Source organism: Elaeis guineensis, chromosome 12 (genome assembly GCF_000442705.2).
Source record: "Elaeis guineensis isolate ETL-2024a chromosome 12, EG11, whole genome shotgun sequence".
In the NCBI taxonomy this organism is placed as follows: domain Eukaryota; kingdom Viridiplantae; phylum Streptophyta; class Magnoliopsida; order Arecales; family Arecaceae; genus Elaeis; species Elaeis guineensis.
In genome coordinates this window covers 40,875,002-40,894,857 of record NC_026004.2, presented here as the reverse complement: position 1 = coordinate 40,894,857, position 19,856 = coordinate 40,875,002, and positions in this window count along the sequence as shown.

Below are 19,856 nucleotides of genomic sequence, written 5' to 3'. Positions count from 1 at the left end.
TCAAATGGTTGATCAACAATTAAGAATCATTCTAGGGTTAGATGATCAATACGATTGATATTTAACTCAGTGCAAGTGTTGCAGGAGGATCGATTAGCAATTTGATTGCTAATTGGCTTAATTTGATTAAGCCAATGGGATGAGATTAAGTCTAATTAAATATAATTTAATTAGATTTGGTTTGGGCTTGATTGGATCAAGTCCAATTGGTTTATTGGATAAGCCAAGTGCAAGGAAAAACTAGTCCTAGTTCAACTAGGACTTGGGTCAATCTAATTTTAAATTTGATTAGAAAATTAAATCAGATTTAAATATAATTTAATCTGATTCTTAATTGGGTTAAGACCTATTTTAATTGGGTTGATCTAATTTTGATTTGATTTGGTTTAGAAAACCAAATTAATACAAGTTATGAGACAGAATCCTAGTAGGACTAGGATTCCACCTTGCGCCACATAAACCTTCTCCACGCCCTCTCTCTTATTCAACGCCAATCTCCACTTATTTTGTGCGACAAAAGCCCTCTCCCAGATCTCTCCCACATTCACAAAAGGTCTCTTCTCTTCTTTCTTACATGGAAGGTGGTTTGGATCAAATCTAAAAGGAATAAGTTTGGATTTCGAATTCTATGAGATAGAGTTTTAGAAATCCAAAACTCTTTCAATTTTGCACCGAATTTATCCAAATTTTTTTTAGAATTTTTGTGGCTTTTAGGGTTTACATTGTACACCCTTTTCTGGTGATCCATGCACAAAAATATGGAGGCGGTGCTCAAGAGTTGGGCGTCCCTTAACTTTCCATGTTTGGATAAGCCTTGACTAGGTGTTTGACCTAGACAAGGACTCTATCATATCTCTCTATATAAGATGAGTTTCTTCATGAAATTTTAGAGGAAGATATATTTTTGAGAGTCCTTTCTGACATCCAAAAATCAGAGAGAAATACCTTTGGGTCGTAGAGATATAAAAGATGCAAGTTTGGGTGTCTAGAGAGAAAAACGTGAAGAAGAAGAGGGTCTTCTTCTAGGGTTTTTATTTTCATATCTTTCCTCCTTCCATCTTGAGTTTCCTGAGAGCGTCTCAGATCTAAAACTTCTCCTTCTATTTTTCATCTTTGGAAGAGTCCAAATCAAGAAGAAGGAGGCACCTGATCAACCATCAAAGAAGGATCAGCGCAGTACTAGCATACTGTGCTGATTTCCTGAAGCAGGACTTCTGATTGAGATTCGTGGGCTCGTGTGGATGACTCCTAGAGGCCGGATGCGTGTGCGGCTTGCAACATCATCCTTAAGCCCGGATCAGCGAGGTTAGAGCATCTAACTTGCAAGGTAATAGATCTGATCTATTGTTTAATACATACATTAGATGTGGTATAAAAACATGTTGATATGATCAACATGTAGTTCATGCTATATTTATATATTTTAATTTTTGATTTAATGCCATGAAATAATCATGTAATAGGATCTTAGATCTAGGAATTTTCTGATCTTAAAAAATAAATTTTGATTTATTTTAGTCTTCCGCTGTATGATCTTGAAAAAGTTTCAAGATCTAACCCTCTTTTTCAAGATCTAACCCTGAAACCCTAGATCTGGTTCCTACAGGGAGGGTCAGTACAAATATCCTCACCATAAGCGGGGGGTGCATGGCGAAGTTCTTCGATCCGTCGGTTCATCTCCTGGAGCCTCCGATCCAGGAAATCCTCCCGACTTCGAGTCTCGAGGGTCCTCTGGTAGAATGGGGGCAGGGATCTTCCAGGGGGGGAGTCGTGGTCCGATTGAGGGCTCTCCACCCTCGGGTTCATTTTTCCAGGGAGGATGGGGCGGCTGGCCCAGGTGGCCCGCCCCGCCGCCGGATTCTGGTGTTCCGGGGATGCCCTTTCCGGGCGTACTGATGCCTGCGGCTGCTGCTGCTACAAAGCCTACACAGCTTCTGTGAGGCCTCTGACCTGCTGTGCTAGCAGGTCAAACTGCTCCGCGCTGACCGCCACCGTCGGAGGAGGAGGAGGAGGTTAAGAAATAGGAGGAGAGGCCGGAGCCTGAGATCTGGCCATGGAGGCCGTGGACCATCGCGTGGACGCCTTGCGGGGAGGCATCGAGTAAGGATCCCGTGGGGGAAACAAGGAATGGATGTCAGAGGAGACGATCGAAGGCGGCTCTGTTGAGCGCTCCTTTAAGAACAAGGGTACTGCGGAGGTTCGCGCCCCTTCCTCTAGCGCCAATCCTGTTGGTGCAAAAATTCGCTTGCGCTAGAGAAGCTGGAGTCGAGGGAGTCGCGGTCGCCGCCGGGACCTGCAAAGGATGTCTAAACCAGAGGTGGGGTTGCTCCGGCAAGACCCTCCGACGCTCGAGTCAGTTCTTTGCCTCAACAAGAATGGAGTGCTCGAACGGAGAATTTAGTAGAGTTTTGAGGTAAAGAATTAGAGCTTATGGAATAACGTATCTAGGACCCCCTTTTATAGGCGGAGGGGGCGGTAGCCTGATAGCGATATCTGTAACCGTCTGGCAGTGGGCTGCCCAGGGTCAGACGGAGTTTGTTGCAAAGAGTAGTGGAGTGGACCCGTGGCTATCATCGGAGTGTGCCACGTGGAGTCTGCCGAGGGAAGTGGAGCGGTGTCCGTTGTCGCGACTTGTCAGCGGATGGAAGAATCGCGCGGTATCCGTCGCAGGAAGTGGAGCAGGATTGTGGCCGTTATCGTGGCTTGTCAGGGAGTGATGGAACTGCGTGGAATCCACCGCAGGAAGTGGAGCGGGATCGTGGTGGTTGCTGTGTCGCACCTGGGAGTGCAGATCCGTCGGCTGAAGTTCGGCAGCGGTCGGAGCTGATGACGGAGTCCGGCTTCCGTAGGAGTCCGGGTGGAGTCCTCTGCAATTAAAGTCAGGTGCGAAGTCCGGCTCCCGTAGGAGTCCGGATGGATCTTACCGGCGATTGAAGTTGGCGACAGAGCTCAGCTCCGGTAGGAGTTCGGGCGGAGTTCCCCTTGAGGTTGGAGTCGTGGGCGGAGCCTGGCTCCCGTAGGAGTCCGGGCGGAGTCCTCTCAGAGTTGATGTTGCGGGCGGAGCCCGGCTCTCGTAGGAGTCCGGGCGGAGTCCTCCTGTAATTAAAGTTAGGTGCGAGGTCCGGCTCCCGTAGGAGTCCGGACGGATCTTACCGGCGGTTGAAGTTGGCGACGGAGCCCGGCTCCCGTAGGAGTCCGGGCGGAGTCCCCCTTGAGGTTGGAGTCGTGGGCGGAGCCCGGCTCCCGGCTCCCGTAAGAGTTCGGGCAGAGTCCTCTCAGAGTTGATGTTGCGGGCGGAGCCCAGCTCCCGTAGGAGTCCGGACGGAGTCCTCTTGCAATTAAAGTTAGGTGCGAAGTCTGGCTCCCGTAGGAGTCCGGACGGATCTTACCGGCGGTTGAAGTTGGCGACGGAGCCCGGCTCCCGTAGGAGTCCGGGCGGAGTCTCCCTTGAGGTTGGAGTCATAGGCGGAGCCCGGCTCCCGTAAGAGTTCGGGCAGAGTCCTCTCAGAGTTGATGTTGCGGGCGGAGCCCGACTCCCGTAGGAGTCCGGGCGGAGTCCTCCTGCAATTAAAGTTAGGTGCGAAGTCTGGCTCCCGTAGGAGTCCGGACGGATCTTACCGGCGGTTGAAGTTGGCGACGGAGCCCGGCTCCCGTAGGAGTCCGGGCGGAGTCCCCCTTGAGGTTGGAGTCGTGGGCGGAGCCCGGCTCCCGTAGGAGTCCGGGCAGAGTCCTCTCAGAGTTGATGTTGCGGGCGGAGCCCGGCTCCCGTAGGAGTCCCGGCGGAGTCCTCCTGCAATTAAAGTTAGGTGCGAAGTCTGGCTCCCGTAGGAGTCCGGACGGATCTTACCGGTGGTTGAAGTTGGCGACGGAGCCCGGCTCCCGTAGGAGTCCGGGCGAAGTCCCCCCTAAGGTTGGAGTCGATTCTGCTGAGAACTTCGGCTGTGGGTATTTTATACCCAACAGTTACAATCACAACACTCAAAACCTACGTGAATATGGTTACTGTATAATTCATCCTTTTGACCTCTGTGTTTAGGATGACTCAGGGTTAAACTGTCAACCTTGATTAGATCATCCGAATCGTGCTGAACTCAAACAGTCCTGTGACTCCTCATAAAGACTACCCTGGCCAAGATTTTGCTAAATTGAAATACGACTGTACACAGCTCCTAAACTGGAGTGGTCAATCTCATCTTGACACACGCACCGACAAGTCAAGTATTTGACTACACCCAGCAGCCTTCCGTCACTGAATTAGAAATTCAGATAGTCCAGTGCCTAAGTGCAGTGAGTTGCTTGCATGTCACCGTGGCGGTCTCAGGTCGGAGGGATATTTATACCCATATTCCATCGGAGAAAATCTTGATAGCAGAAATAGCTCCGGAGTTGGTCACATTCAATGCAGATGTACCCTTACATCTCACCTGTATGCCATATCAGTGTCTCCACACTCATTGGTTAAGAGGACAACCAACCTATATGGCTGCTTGATAAATATTGTCGTCCTTGGTAACAACGTATCATTTGATCACGAACAGATTTAAGGACTAAACGACAAATCCTCCTTTGCCGAGTCTAAATAGTCCTAAGGACTTCACCACAACATAGGAGTTCATTAGAAGATGAAATATTTTGTGATGAAAAAATACCAAAATAATTTTTATTAATTCATAATTCATGTACATATACAAAAAAGAGCACAACTGTCAACAGGCTAACGATTGACTTTGGGACACTATTTCCAACAGAAAGTCCATGCAGATTGTTGCAATGACTTCATGTTAGTAGAAAATTTGAGAACAGTAAGAGATTTCTGAATGTTGGAGTTGGAAGTTATATTCTAATCTTAGTTTTAAAAATTATCGAGCTTATTTTTAATTCTAATAATATTGTTGGGTATAAAATACCCAAGGCTCTGCCAACAAGGCCAACCTCAAAAGAAATCTCCGCCTGGGCTCCCACGGGAGCCGGACTTCATCCTCGACGACCAACAACTTCAGCTGCAAGATAGCTCCGCCCGGACTCCTACGGGAGCCGGGCCCCGCCGATGACTCCAATGACTGCTAGTAAGCTCCGTCCAGACTCCTACGGGAGTCGGACTTCACCTTTAACTTTGATTGCAGAGGACTTCACCCGGACTCCTACGGGAGCCGGGTTCCGTCCATGATGCCAAGGAAGACTTCACCCGGACTCCTACAAGAGCCGGGTTTCGATCTCGGTATCAACTGCTGGTAAGCTCCGTCCGGACTCCTACGGGAGCCGGACTTCACCTTTAACTTTGATTAAAGAGGACTCCATCCGGACTCCTACAGGAGTTGGGTTCTGTCCACGACGCCAAGGAGGACTTCACCCGGACTCCTACGGGAGCCGGGTTCCGTCCACGATGCCAAGGAAGACTTCACCCGGACTCCTATGGGAGCCGGGTTCCGATCTCGGTATCAACTGCTGGTAAGCTCCGTCCGGACTCCTACGGGAGCCAGACTTCACCTTTAACTTTGATTGCAGAGGACTCCATCCGGACTCCTACGGGAGCCGGGTTCTGTCCACGATGCCAAAGAGGACTCCATCCGGACTCCTACGGGAGTCGGGTTCCATCCACGACGCCAAGGAAGACTCCACCGAACTCCTACGGGAGCCGGGTTTCGATCTCAGTATCAACTGCTGGTAAGCTCCGTCCGGACTCCTACGGGAGCCGGACTTCACCTTTAACTTTGATTGCAGAGGACTCCATCCGGACTCCTACGGGAGCCGGGTTCTGTCCACGATGCCAAAGAGGACTCCATCCGGACTCCTACGAAAGTCGGGTTCCATCCACGACGCCAAGGAAGACTTCACCGGACTCCTACGGGAGCTGGGTTCCGATCTCGGTATCAACTGCTGGTAAGCTCCGTCCGGACTCCTACGGGAGCCGGACTTCACCTTTAACTTTGATTGCAGAGGACTCCATCCGGACTCCTACGGGAGCCGGGTTCCATCCATGATGCCAAGGAAGACTTCACCCGGACTCCTATGGGAGCCGGGTTCCGTCCACGATGCCAAGGAAGACTCACCCGGACTCCTACGGGAGCCGGGTTTCGATCTCGGTATGAACTGCTGGTAAGCTCCGTCCGGACTCCTATGGGAGCCGGACTTCACCTTTTACTTTGATTGCAGAGGACTCCGCCCGGACTCCTACGGGAGCCGGACTCTGCTCTCAGTATCAACTGCTGGTAAGTTCCGTCCGGACTCCTATGGGAGCCGGACTCCACTCACGACCCCAACCGAAAGGAGGACCCCTCCCGGACTTCTACAGAGGCCGGACTCCGACCGCTGCCGAGCCTCAATCAACAGATCCGCGCCTCCTGGCAGATCACAATAACAACCATGATTCTGTTCCACTCCCTGCGGCAGGTGCTGCGCGACTCCACTACTCTCTGACAACTAGCGGCAACGGACGCCGCTCCACTACCTGCAACAGGCTCTACGTGGCAGGCCATGACAATAGCCACGGGTCTACTCCACTACCCTTCGCAATAAATTTCCCTGACCATGGGCGGTCCACTACCAGACGGTTACAAATGTCGCCATCAATCCATTGCCTCCCCCGTCTATAAAAGGGGGACCCAGATACGTTATTCTCTAAGCTCATTTTCTTATCTCAAAACTCTGCTAAATTCTCCGTTCGAGCACTCCATTCTTGTTGAGGTAGAGAACTGACTTGAGCGTCGGAGGGTCTTGCCGGAGCAACCCCACCTCCGGTTTAGACTTCCTTTGCAGGTCCCGACGGCGACCGCGGCTTCCCCGACTCCAGCTTCTCCGGCGCAAGCAGATTTTTGCACCAACAGGATTGGCGCTAGAAGAAGGGCTGTGTCTTCACAGTACCCTTGTTCTTAAAGGAGCGCTCAACGGATTTGCTTCCGGCCATCTTTTCCGGTGCCCAATCCTCCTTCCCTCATCTGATGCCTTCTCGCGAGGTCTCTGCACAACCACCTCCGGCTATGGTCGTCGATAAGGGGTGGCCGGATGACCGGTCTCTGCCGGATTCCATCAATGTCATCTCGGGGGAATCCCGACGGGAGGCAATCAACGTACCAGCTGCATCCCCCAAGCGGCAAAAAGTTGAAGAACCCATCACCTTCAATGAAGTGGACACCTAGGGAGTCCAATTCCCTCATAACGACGCGGTCGTAGTTTCCTTGAACATAGCAAATTACGACGTCCGTCGCATTCTCGTCGACAATGGGAGTTCGACCGACGTTCTGTTCTACAACGCCTTTTCAAGAATAACCACTCTTGGCGGTCATCTGAGACCGATTTGCTCCCCCTTTGATAGGGTTTACTGGTGACGCCGTTCTGACGGAAGGAATGATAGCTCTGACTGTGACCGCGGGTCAGTATCCAAAGCAGTCCAGAGCTCTGGTGAATTTCCTGGTGGTAAAGGCACCATCTGCCTACAATGCAATCCTTGGCCGACCCAACCTCAATGCCCTCAGAGCTGTCGTTTCAACCTACCATTTGAAATTGAAGTTCCCCACCGACCAGGGGATCGGAGAGGTCCGGGGAGACCAAGCCCTGGCCAGACATTGCTACAACATCGCCTTGCAAGGAAGCGATCAAGCGGACCCCTGTCCGGTCGATGGATTGGATGCTCGCGATGACCTCACTGAAGAGAGGGGCGATCCAATTGAAGACCTAATACCAATCCCTTTGAATGATGGGAACACGGAGCATGTGGTGTTAATTGGCTCCAACCTGGGGGAGGAAGTGCGGACGTGTCTTGTAGATTTCCTCCAAAGGAATGCGGACGTTTTCGCATGGGTCCCGGCGGATATGTCGGGGATGACACAGAAGTCATGGAACATCATCTGGCAGTCGACCCTAAACATCGGCCGACGAAAGAAAAAATCCGGAGTCATGCTCCGGAGAGGCAGAAGGCGATAGCCGAGGAAGTGGATAAGCTTCTCAAGGCCGGATTTATTAAGGAAGTCAATTATCCTGAGTGGATCTCCAATGTTGTTTTGGTCAAGAAAGCAAACGGCAAGTGGAGGATGTGTATCGACTTCAAAAAGCTGAATAAGGCTTGTCCAAAGGACAGCTACCCCCTTCCCAGGATCGACCAGCTGTTGGACGCTACCTCGGGCCATGAGCTCCTCACTTTTATGGACGCGTTCTCCGGCTATAACCAGATTAGAATGGCATCGAAAGATAAAGAAAAGACAGCTTTCATCACTAATCGTGGCCTTTACTGCTACAGGGTCATGCCATTCGGCCTCAAGAACGCGGGCGCAACCTATCAACGACTGGTGAACAAAATCTTCAAAGAGCAGATTGGCCGAAACATGGAGGTTTACGTGGACGATATGCTTGTAAAAAGCAGGTCTTCCAGAAATTATGTCGCCGACCTCGAGGAAACCTTTGGTGCTCTTCGAAAGTATAGAATGAAGCTGAACCCGACCAAATATGCTTTTGGGGTAACCTCAGGAAAGTTCCTAGGCTTCATGGTATCGAGGTGCGGGATTGAGGCCAATCCAGAGAAAATTTGCGCCATCCAAGAGATGACCGCCCCAAGGTCAATCAAGGAGGTTCAGTGCCTCACGGGAAGGATTGCGGCTCTTAATCGCTTTGTCGCGAGGTCGGCCGAACGATGTTTGCCCTTTTTTCAAACCCTCAAGCAGCCGAAGAACTTCTGTTGGACCTCTGAATGCCAACAGGCATTCGAAGAATTAAAAGGCTACCTTAGCTCACTCCCACTGCTGGCGAAGCCCGAACCTGAGGAGGAACTATTTTTGTACCTGGCAGTCTCTCCCACAGCCCTCACAGCTGTCCTTGTCAAAGAAGAAATGAAAGTCCAGCGATCGGTCTACTACATTAGCCGCGCGTTGAGGGACACCAAGACTAGGTATACTAAATTAGAAAAACTGACCTACGCCTTGTTGATTGTAGCTCGGAGACTCCGACCTTACTTTCAAGGGCACACGGTGACGCTACTCACCAATCAACCGATCAAGGTGGTTTTGCACCGAGCTGATACCTCTGGAAGAATGGCAAAATGGGCAATCGAGCTCACAGAATTTGACATCAACTACAAACCTAGACCAGCAATAAAGGCCCAAATATTGACAGATTTTATAGTAGAGTGCACCATCCCAGAGGAGGCCGAACCTGAGCAAAGCAAAGTTGACGACCTGAAGACTCAACCGAACTCCCCCAACGAAGAAGCCGGTCCCTCCGATTGCTTTTGGACCCTCTATGTGGATGGATCTTCCAACATGGCAGGCGTGGGTGCAGGCCTGATCTTGGTCAGCCCAGAGGGAGTCATCGCGGAGTACGCTCTGCATTTCGAGTTCCCCACAACAAACAATGGAGCGGAATATGAAGCTCTGATTGCAGGATTAAGGATCGTCAAAGAGCTTGGAATAGGTCAACTCCGGGTGCACAGCGATTCCCAACTTATGGTGGGACAAGTCAGCGGGAGCTATGAAGCGCGGGAGGACAGTATGGCCAAATATCTTGAGAAAGTAAAGGAGTTTACCCCCGCCTTTAGCAGTTTCAACATCAGGCAGATTCCAAGGTCGGAGAATACCAGAGCCGACCTTCTCTTCAAGCTGGCGACATCGGCTCCGGCCGAATTGCCCAAAGGCATCCTCTTTGAAGTTCTAAAATATCCGGGTACAGAAGAACCGCGGCCCACAATGGAAATCGACCACGAGCCCAGCTGGGTCGACCCACTGATAACCTATCTTAGAGATGGAGTTCTCCCACAGGACGCGAAAGAGGCCCGGAAGCTCCGAAATCAAGCCTCCCGGTACATCCTTTATGAGGCAAATTGTACAAAAGATCATACTCCTTGCCCCTCTTAAGGTGTCTCCGGCCCTCAGAAGCTGACTACGCTTTATGGGAAGTGCACGAGGGAGCTTGTGGAAACCATTTGGGTGCCAGATCTTTATCCCACAAGCTACTCCGCCAAGGGTATTACTGGCCAACGATGCATCATGATTCGATCGAATATGTCAAAAAGTGTGACCGATGCCAGAGATACGCCAACATCCAGAGACAGCCCGCTACCGAGCTCACACCCTTGAGTGCCCCATGGCCTTTTGCACAATGGGGGATGGATATTCTTGGCCCCTTTCCCATGGCGTCTGGGCAAAGGAAGTTCCTCCTTGTAGCGATCGACTACTTCACCAAATGGGTCGAGGCCGAGCCACTGGCAAAAATCACAGAAGCAAAAGTACAAGATTTTGTTTGGAAGTCAATTGTGTGCAGGTTCGGTCTGCCTAGAACCCTAATCACTGATAACGGACGACAATTCACGGGAGCAAGATTCACCGAATTCTGTGAAGATCTAAACATCTCCCACAACTTCACATCAGTAGCCCATCCTCAGGCGAACGGCGAAGCTGAGGTAACTAACAGAACCCTTTTGCAGGGGATTAAGACAAGGCTCGAAAAAGCAAAAGGAACTTGGGCGGACGAGCTTTATCATGTGCTATGGGCGTATCGAACCACCCAGAGGTTACCTACAGGGGAGACTCCCTTTGCTTTAGCCTTTGGTACGGATGCCGTCATCCCGATCGAGCTTAAACTCCCGTCGGCACGAGTCATGGCATTCGACGAACCCCAAAATGCACAAAGTCTTAGAGCCAACCTCGACCTGCTGGAAGAAAGATGGGAGATTGCTCAGGTTCGAATGGCAGCCTACAGACAGAAAGTTGCCCGATATTACAACGCCCGAGTCAAGAACAAGGCATTTAAAGCAGGAGATCTAGTGCTCCGACGAGCTGCTGTCTCGCAACCACAGGGCCAGGGGAAACTTGCCCCAAACTGGGAGGGACCTTACGAGGTCAAGGAAGTAGTCCGGTCCGAAACTTATTATCTTAAGGAGCTCGGAGGAGCCGACCTCCCGCAACCGTGGAGCTCAAAAAACTTACGGATGTACTACCAGTAATTTCGTCTTAATCAAAAAGCGCGTGCCCATATGTCTTGGGAAAATTCAAGCAAACTGTATCAAAAACAAAAGGGCAACCTCATAAAGTCGAAGGCCCAGTTCTTTTAGATCGGATGGGGGGAGAGGCCTCGCAACGCCCATATGTGCCCCCACAGCCCTGTTAAGGACAGGAGGAGAACCTCGCCCTAACTTGAGCAAAGTCGAAGGCCCGGTTCTTTTAGACCGGATGGGGGGAGAGGCCCTACAATGCCCATATGTGCCCCCACAGCCCTGTTAGGGACAGGAGGAGAACCTCGCCCTAACTTGAGCAAAGTCAAAGGCCCGGTTCTTTTAGACCGGATGGGGGGAGAGGCCTTACAATGCCCTAATGTGCCCCCACAGCCTTGTTAGGGACAGGAGGAGAACCTCGTCCTAACTTGAGCAAAGTCAAAGGCCCGGTTCTTTTAGACCGGATGGGGGGAGAGGCCTTATAACGCCCTAATGTGCCCCCACAGCCCTGTTAGGGACAGGAGGAGAACCTCGCCCTAACTTGAGCAAAGTCAAAGGCCCGGTTCTTTTAGATCGGATGGGGGGAGAGGCCTTACAACGCCCTAATGTGCCCCCACAGCCATGTCAGGAACAGGAGGAGAACCTCACCCTGACATGAGCAAAGTCGAAGACCCGGTTCTTTTAGACCGGATGGGGGAGAGGCCTCACAGTGCCCTAACGCGCCCCCACAAGCCAGGCTGGTAACGAGAGGAGAACCTCACGCCGGCTTGAGCAAAATGGAAGGTCCGGACTCCCACGGGATCCGGGTTCCAACTACAAAGAAGACTTCACCCGGACTCCTACGGGAGCCGGGTTCCAACAATAAAAAAAGATTTCATCCGGACTCCTACGGGAGCCGGGTTCCGACGCCAAGGAAGGCTTCACCCGGACTCCTACGGGAGCCGGGTTCCGTCCATGACACCAAGGAAGACTTCACCCGGACTCCTATGGGAGCCGGGTTCCATCCACGATGCCAAGGAAGACTTCCCCCGGACTCCTACGGGAGCCAGGCTCCATCGCCGACATCGTCTACAGGACAACCCCGCCCGGACTTCTACGGAAGCCGGACTTTGCCTATGACTTTGATTGCAGGAAAACTTTGCCCTGACTCCTACGAGAGCCGGGCTACTCCAACTTCAGGAGGGCTTCTCCGTTCGAACTACCAAGGGAGCCGAACTTAGCCCCGACTTCAGCGGAGAAAAATCCAAGCAAAAAAGGAAAGCAAATAGTGCCCGAAGGCAACGGAAGCTCGAATCCCCGAATTCAAGCCCTAGGAGGGATCTCGGGCCCGAAGGGCCCCAAGCAAACCTGCAACCATCAACGGAATGACAATTGGGTATCTTCGAACGGCGTAAAAGCCGAAAAGGAGCTCGACAAATGACAACCCCACATGAACAGAAGAGGTCATCAATGACCTTGGGACGACGTGAAAAAGAAAAGGAGAAGAGAAGGAAGAAAGAGGAAAGGAAAATGAAGGAGTTCGACAGACAACTATTTAATGCGAGATACAGACGAGGTAACAAAATCTCTTTTTCATTTAACAGGAGTATACGTTACAGGACCCAGTGGGTCAGGAAAAAAAGAAAAAGAAGATACACATCATCGCAAGCCTCGCAAACACGGTTCGGGTAGGATGAACCGGAGGTCGCTCCGAGCTGCAAACTCCTCTTCCCGTCTCTGTCCTTCTCAGTCGCGTTCTCCAATACGTGTAACAGCTCTCGCCCCATCTCGCCTCATTCTGTCTTCGAAGTCCCAACCCTAGCGAGAAAAGGGTGGGATAGATCCCCGGGGGTGGTAAGGGCAACGGCGGCAGTAGCGAAGACCTGTTTCAAGAAGAACCGGAGTCACCTTGGAAGCGGTAGCGACGCCAGAGATGTGCCTCATCTCCGAATGCCCCACGACAGCCGCCACCCAAAATGCTCTGGCAAGGTCGGCATGCGCTACTTCCACCATCCCCGCAACAAGTTCCACTGCCCCACCGTCGACACCGACCGCCTCTGGTCCCTCGACCCCGACGGCGTCAAGGATCCCGTCATGGCTTATGATGACAGCTCTGCCCTCTTGACCGGTATCACCCCTCCTTGCTACTCCAAAATTCACGGGCAGAATAACTTCACTGACAGCCCCCGTTATTAAACCCTTGTTGTTGAAGGAATTCTTCCTTGAGCCCCCTTTAAAACGATGGAGATTCTCACCGGCCGCCATTCTCCTCCTCACCTTCCTCCAAGCCCTAGACATCACCTCGAGAACGGCCTCCGGGGTAGAGGGCATGGCGTAGAAACCCTCAGAGAAGAATTGGGGGGCTGAAGAAGGCCAGGACTGGTGCGAGGGAAGCAAGGCTCTCAGGCGAAAGAAAGGCGCCAGGATGAAGCCATGAAAGGACTAGGGGGTTTAAATAGCCGACGGATCCTAGCGCAGTTATGGCGGCGGGTATTCCTGGGCCAACTGGTGCGTGCCACATGTTGCGCTTATCCTCTTCATCGATATCGAGGGTTGACCGTTCGCAAATTCCTGTGGCACGGCGCTTGGGATCGCATTTCGACGGGGGTTCCGAAAAGACTCTTCAGGTCACCTTCGTCAAAAAGCGAGCTCTGACGTACACACATTAAATGCCAAAATATCTGGGGGCGGCGGTACGCAGGATTCGAAGGGGCGACTTCAGCTGTGTCCATCTCTCTGTACTTCCTTCGTTCGAAATTCAAACTCGAAAGTAGGGGGACAGGTGTTGGGTAAAAAATACCCCCAGCCGAAGTCCTTCACAGAATCAACGGCCCTGCCAACAAGGCCAACCTCAAAAGAAATCTCCGCCCGGGCTCCCACGGGAGCCGGACTTCATCCTCGACGACCAACAACTTCAGCTGCAAGATAGCTCCGCCCGGACTCCTACGGGAGCCGGGCCCCGCCGATGACTCCAATGACTGCTGGTAAGCTCCGTCTGGACTCCTACAGGAGCCGGACTTCACCTTTAACTTTGATTGCAGAGGACTTCACCCGGACTCCTACGGGAGCCGGGTTCCGTCCACGATGCCAAGGAAGACTTCACCCGGACTCCTACGGGAGCCGGGTTCCGATCTCGGTATCAACTGCTGGTAAGCTCCATCCGGACTCCTACGGGAGCCGGACTTCACCTTTAACTTTGATTAAAGAGGACTCCATCCGGACTCCTACGGGAGTCGGGTTCCGTCCACGACGCCAAGGAGGACTTCACCCGGACTCCTACGGGAGCCGGGTTCTGTCCACGACGCCAAGGAAGACTTCACCCGGACTCCTACGGGAGTCGGGTTCCGATCTCGGTATCAACTGCTGGTAAGCTCCGTCCGGACTCCTACGGGAGTCGGACTTCACCTTTAACTTTGATTGCAGAGGACTCCATCCGGACTCCTACGGGAGCCGGGTTCTATCCACGATGCCAAAGAGGACTCCATCCGGACTCCTACGGGAGCCGAGTTCCGATCTCGGTATCAACTGCTGGTAAGCTCCATCCGGACTCCTACGGGAGCCGGGTTCCGATCTCGGTATCAACTGCTGGTAAGCTCCATCCGGACTCCTACGGGAGCCGGACTTCACCTTTAACTTTGATTGCAGAGGACTCCATCCGGACTCCTACGGGAGCCGGGTTCTATCCACGACATCAAAGAGGACTCCATCCGAACTCCTACGGGAGCCGGGTTCCGTCCACGATGCCAAGGAAGACTTCACCGGACTCCTATGGGAGTCGGGTTTCGATCTCGGTATCAACTGCTGGTAAGCTCCGTCCGGACTCCTACGGGAGCCGGACTTCACCTTTAACTTTGATTGCAGAGGACTCCATCCGGACTCCTACGGGAGTCGGGTTCCGTCCACGATGCCAAGGAAGACTTCACCCGGACTCCTACGGGAGCCGGGTTCCGTCCACGACGCCAAGGAAGACTTCACCCGGACTCCTACGGGAGCCGGGTTCCGATCTCGGTATCAACTGCTGGTAAGCTCCGTCCGAACTCCTACGGGAGCCGGACTTCACCTTTAACTTTGATTGCAGAGGACTCCGCCCAGACTCCTACGGGAGCCGGACTCTGCTCTCAGTATCAACTGCTGGTAAGTTCCGTCCGAACTCCTACGGGAGCCGGACTCCACTCACGACCCCAACCGAAAGGAGGACCCCTTTCGGACTTCTACAGAGGCCGGACTCCGACCGCTGTCGAGCCTCAATCAACAGATCCGCGCCCCCTGGCAGATCACAATAACAACCATGATTCTGTTCCACTCCCTGCGGCAGGTGCTGCGCGACTCCACTACTCTCTAACAACTAGCGGCAATGGACGTCGCTCCACTACCTGCAACGGGCTCTACGTGGCAGGCCATGACAATAGCCACGGGTCTACTCCACTACCCTTCGCAATAAATTCCCTTGACCATGGGCGGCCCACTACCAGACAGTTACAAATGTCGCCATCAATCCATTGCCTCCCCCGTCTATAAAAGGGGGACCCAGATACGTTATTCTCTAAGCTCATTTTCTTATCTCAAAACTCTGCTAAATTCTCCGTTCGAGCACTCCATTCTTGTTAAGGCAGAGAACTGACTTGAGCATCGGAGGGTCTTGCCGGAGCAACCCCACCTCCGATTTAGACTTCCTTTGCAGGTCCCGGCAGCGACCGCGGCTTCCCCGACTCCAGCTTCTCCGGCGCAAGCAGATTTTTGCACCAACAAATATCATTTTAGTAATTATCACTATTGCCTAATAATTTTTATGATATCATTATAAATGATATCAAAATTATGTGGACAACTGAGAAATAATATTTATGAATAGTCATTGCCTGTTAGTGTATTGTACACAATCAAACAAACTCTCTAAAGTGGAAATGTCAAAAATATCTATCTTTGGCAATTTAGGTTCAATCATTAAACAAGAATAGGATCAATAGAAGATAATTTTTGAAGTCAATAATTATGAATCATTGTCAACCTGTTAATCCTATCTCCTTAGTAAGATGATCAAGTCACTTTTTGTTGAGAAAGATGAACGAGCCAATGATGTTCTGAATCTGATACATACTGATGTATTGGATCTATGAATATATTTGTCATAAATTTAGATTATTTGATATATTCAAATAAGTTCATAATAAGGTAGAGAAACAAACTTGAAAGAGCATTAAAATTTTTCAATCAGATCGAAGAGGAGAATGCATTTCAAGTAAGTTTTGACATATCTATAAGAGAATAAGATTCTCTCCTGTTAGAATCGATTTTGTTAGACATATTTCGATCCATGATGGGGTTTACAAGTCTATCAGTCTTCATTTAAGGTTATGCTCTTAAGACTACTTGTTATGTTCTGAACTAAATTCTGAATTAATTAGTTGTAAAGACTCCATATGAGATATGGACTAGGCATAAGCCGATACTTCCTTACATTAGGGTTTGAGAGTGTTTGGTTTATATCGAGCATTTGTAGATCGATTAGTTTGGATCCCAATCCTATATATATTATTTTGTAGAATAACCAAAGAATCTAGGAGATATAACTTCTACCATGCTAAAGAACAAGAGTTGTTCAGCATTCCTTTCAGAAAAGAAGTACCTTGATGAAGGTACTGTTGCCTTTAACGTAAAACTTATGAAGTTTGATAGATAGAAGAACTGACACAATCTGGTGAACCCATAGAACCAGATTTGATTAGATCAAACTTGAAATCCATTGTAGAGGCACCATTAAGGAGATCCGATAGAGTACCACATCTGTCGGATAGATATTTTGATTTCTAGTTTCGGGACATGATCCTATTGAACTCGATGAGAATAACAAGGATTTGATCACCTACATGGATGCCATGCAAAGGTTCAACTTTGATTAATGGCTTGGAGCCATAGGTCTAAAATAGAGTTCATAAAAATCAATGATGTATGGATACTTGTTGATTCACTCGAAGGGTAAAGCCTATAGAGTGTAAGTGGATCTTCAATAGGATTAGAGTAGCACAGACAAGAAGGTGGAGACCAAAAAAGCTCATCTGGTTGCCTAAGAATATTGTCAACATTATGATATTGACCATAACATGACATTTTCTCTTGTGGCAATGCTAAATATTTTGGAGTTGAAACGTGCATTTTGATAAGTGATCAAAATGCATAGCTTTGTTAAGAACGAAGAAGAACCCTACAAATACAAATGGGTTAATAGTTCTATGAGCGTATTTCTTGTCCTATATGTGAATGAAATTCTCTTAATCGAGAATGATATTCCTTACATTATAGAGAATAAAGGTTTTGCTATTATCATAGTTCTCCATAAAGGACTTTGGATAAAGCATTTCTCATCCTAGAAATGAAGATCTATGAAGATAGATCTGAGAGGCTGCTTAAGTTTTTCTAGTCCAACATACATAGGATGTTTATGAGTAGAATTTATTCTATTATGTATACCATGTATGAGATCGGATATGGTATACTCACTAGGGTAGTGAGTGGATACTTGCAAGATCTGAGTGAGAATCACTGAAAAGTCATCTTAAGTATTTGAAAAATACTAAAGACTGATGATTCGATTATGGAGAATTTGACTTAAAACCTATGGAGTATGACTCTAATTTTTAGTTGGATATAATAATAGCAAGAATGTGTCAGAATACATCCTTACCTTAAATAATGGAGCAATCTACTGGAAAGGTTCCAAGCAAAAAAATATAGCCAAATTCAAATTGCGAGGCAGAATATATTGTAGCATTCAATGCTTGCAAGAAAGCTATGTGATTGTATAGGTTCACTGGCAAGTTAGGAGTGACACCCTTCGATGATGGTCTTACTGTATTATACAGCACTAGAGCCATAGCTCATGCCAAGGAGCCGAAGTCCCATTAGCTTACCAAGCATTCTGCATCACTACCATCTTATTCAAAAAAATCTGTTAAGATGATATGAATCTTTAGAAGATCGACAAAAAAGAGAACATGACCAACCCATTTACTAAAGCCTCAACATCTAGGAGTTCTAAGATAATAAATCAAAAATGGATATGTTATACTGTACTGATTGGCTTTAGTTCAAGTGGAAGTTGTTGGGAATTGTGTCCTAAAGCCAATCGTTTGACGATTGTGCTAATTATAAATGTAAATAAAGCGATAAATAATAAAAATTATTTGATATTTTTTATCACAAGGATACATCTTCTAACAAACTCTTATATTGTGATGAAGTTCTTAGTACTACTTTGATCGATAAAGGAGGATTTATCGCATAGTCCTTAAATTGGTTCACGACCAAACGATACGCTATTACTAGGACGATAGTGATATCAAATATAAATCATTGTGTGCCATATGCATTAGTTATCTTCATAACCAAATGATGTAAAAATACTGATATGGCATGCAGGTGGGATGTAGGAGTACATCATCATGGAACGTGACCAACTGTGGAGCACTCTACTGTCAAGGATAGCTCACAAAGGGTATGGGTATAAATATCCCTCCAACCTGAGATCACCATGATGACTTGTAAGTAACTCACTGTACTTTGGTACTGGACTAATTGAGTTTCTAATTCAGTAATGAAAAATTTTTGGGTACAGTCAAGTACTTGTTAAGTCGGTGCATGAGTGATATTATTACGATGTTGTCGTTAGGACACCATGATTATCAATCTAATTTTGACTTTAATAAAAATTAAAAATATATAGAAAATAATGAGTCAGGTCAAATCTACAGAGAAGACAGGATTTTGATTTGAAATCTTTGATTTTGTAAAAAAAATAAAATTTTGAAGAATGCAATTTAAGTCAAAAAATAAAAAATAAAAGTACAAAAAATAAATTCGATACTAAGATCTACTATTTAGATCCTAGCTTCTACTTCAATAAAAATAAATAATAAAAATTTAAAAAATATAAAATAAATTAGTACTAAGATTTACTAATTAGATCCTAGCATCTAATTGCAAAAAAAAATAAAAGACAAGAACTTAAAGTGTAAGAAAATAAATTTTGCATTAATTAAAATTGAAATTCAAGTACAAAAAATTTAAAAAAATAATAAAATAAAATAAAAATAAAATTATAATAAAGATCTAAAGTTGATTAGCCCAGTCTCATCAGAAAAATGGTTGATGACCTCTCTTTCTTTCATCATACTTCGTAGAGCGAACCGACTTTTCTCCTTCTTCTCCTTGGGTCCGTAAAGCTCTAATATTTTTTTTCTATTTTTTTTCTAACTTTCCACTCAATTTTTCTACTCCTAAGACTTATTCCCAGACCCCCTATTTATAGATAAATTTTTTATATTTTTTTGGTAGGAAAAGGAGTCCTAAAACCCTTAGAAATCGTATATAAATCCTTAAAAAATTTTCTGGCTGTCGGATCATCTTTGGACCACCCAGATCAGTCCAAAAAATAGTTTCTTTCTCCTTATTACATTTGGATGTGATTCTGACCATCTGATCATGCTTCAGATGAGATCTGGGCCTTCAGATGAGATCTAGGCCGTCAGATCGTGCCTCTGATCTCCTATTCAAAGTCGGGAGCATCCTCAGCCTTGGATCGCATGATGGATGGAATCTGGGCCGTCGATCAGTGCCTTGATTTCCTATTCAAACTCGAGAATGATGCTGGCCATTCGATTGTGTGATGGATTGAGTTTTGACCGTCGGATTACACCCAGGAGTCCTTCTTTCAACCGATAACAAATGTGAACCGTCAAATCTGGGTCGGGATGAACGTGGGCTATTGGATCACATGAAGAGACTTTCGCCCACCATGAGCCACACCTGTTGACTGCGTAATATTCTCAATGGACCATGCCCTTGTTGGGAATAGTGTCCCAAAGCCAATCGTCAGCTTGTTGACGGTTGTGCTCATTTTTGTATATGTACATCAATTATGAATTAATAAAAAATATTTTGGTATTTTTCATCACAAAATGTTTCA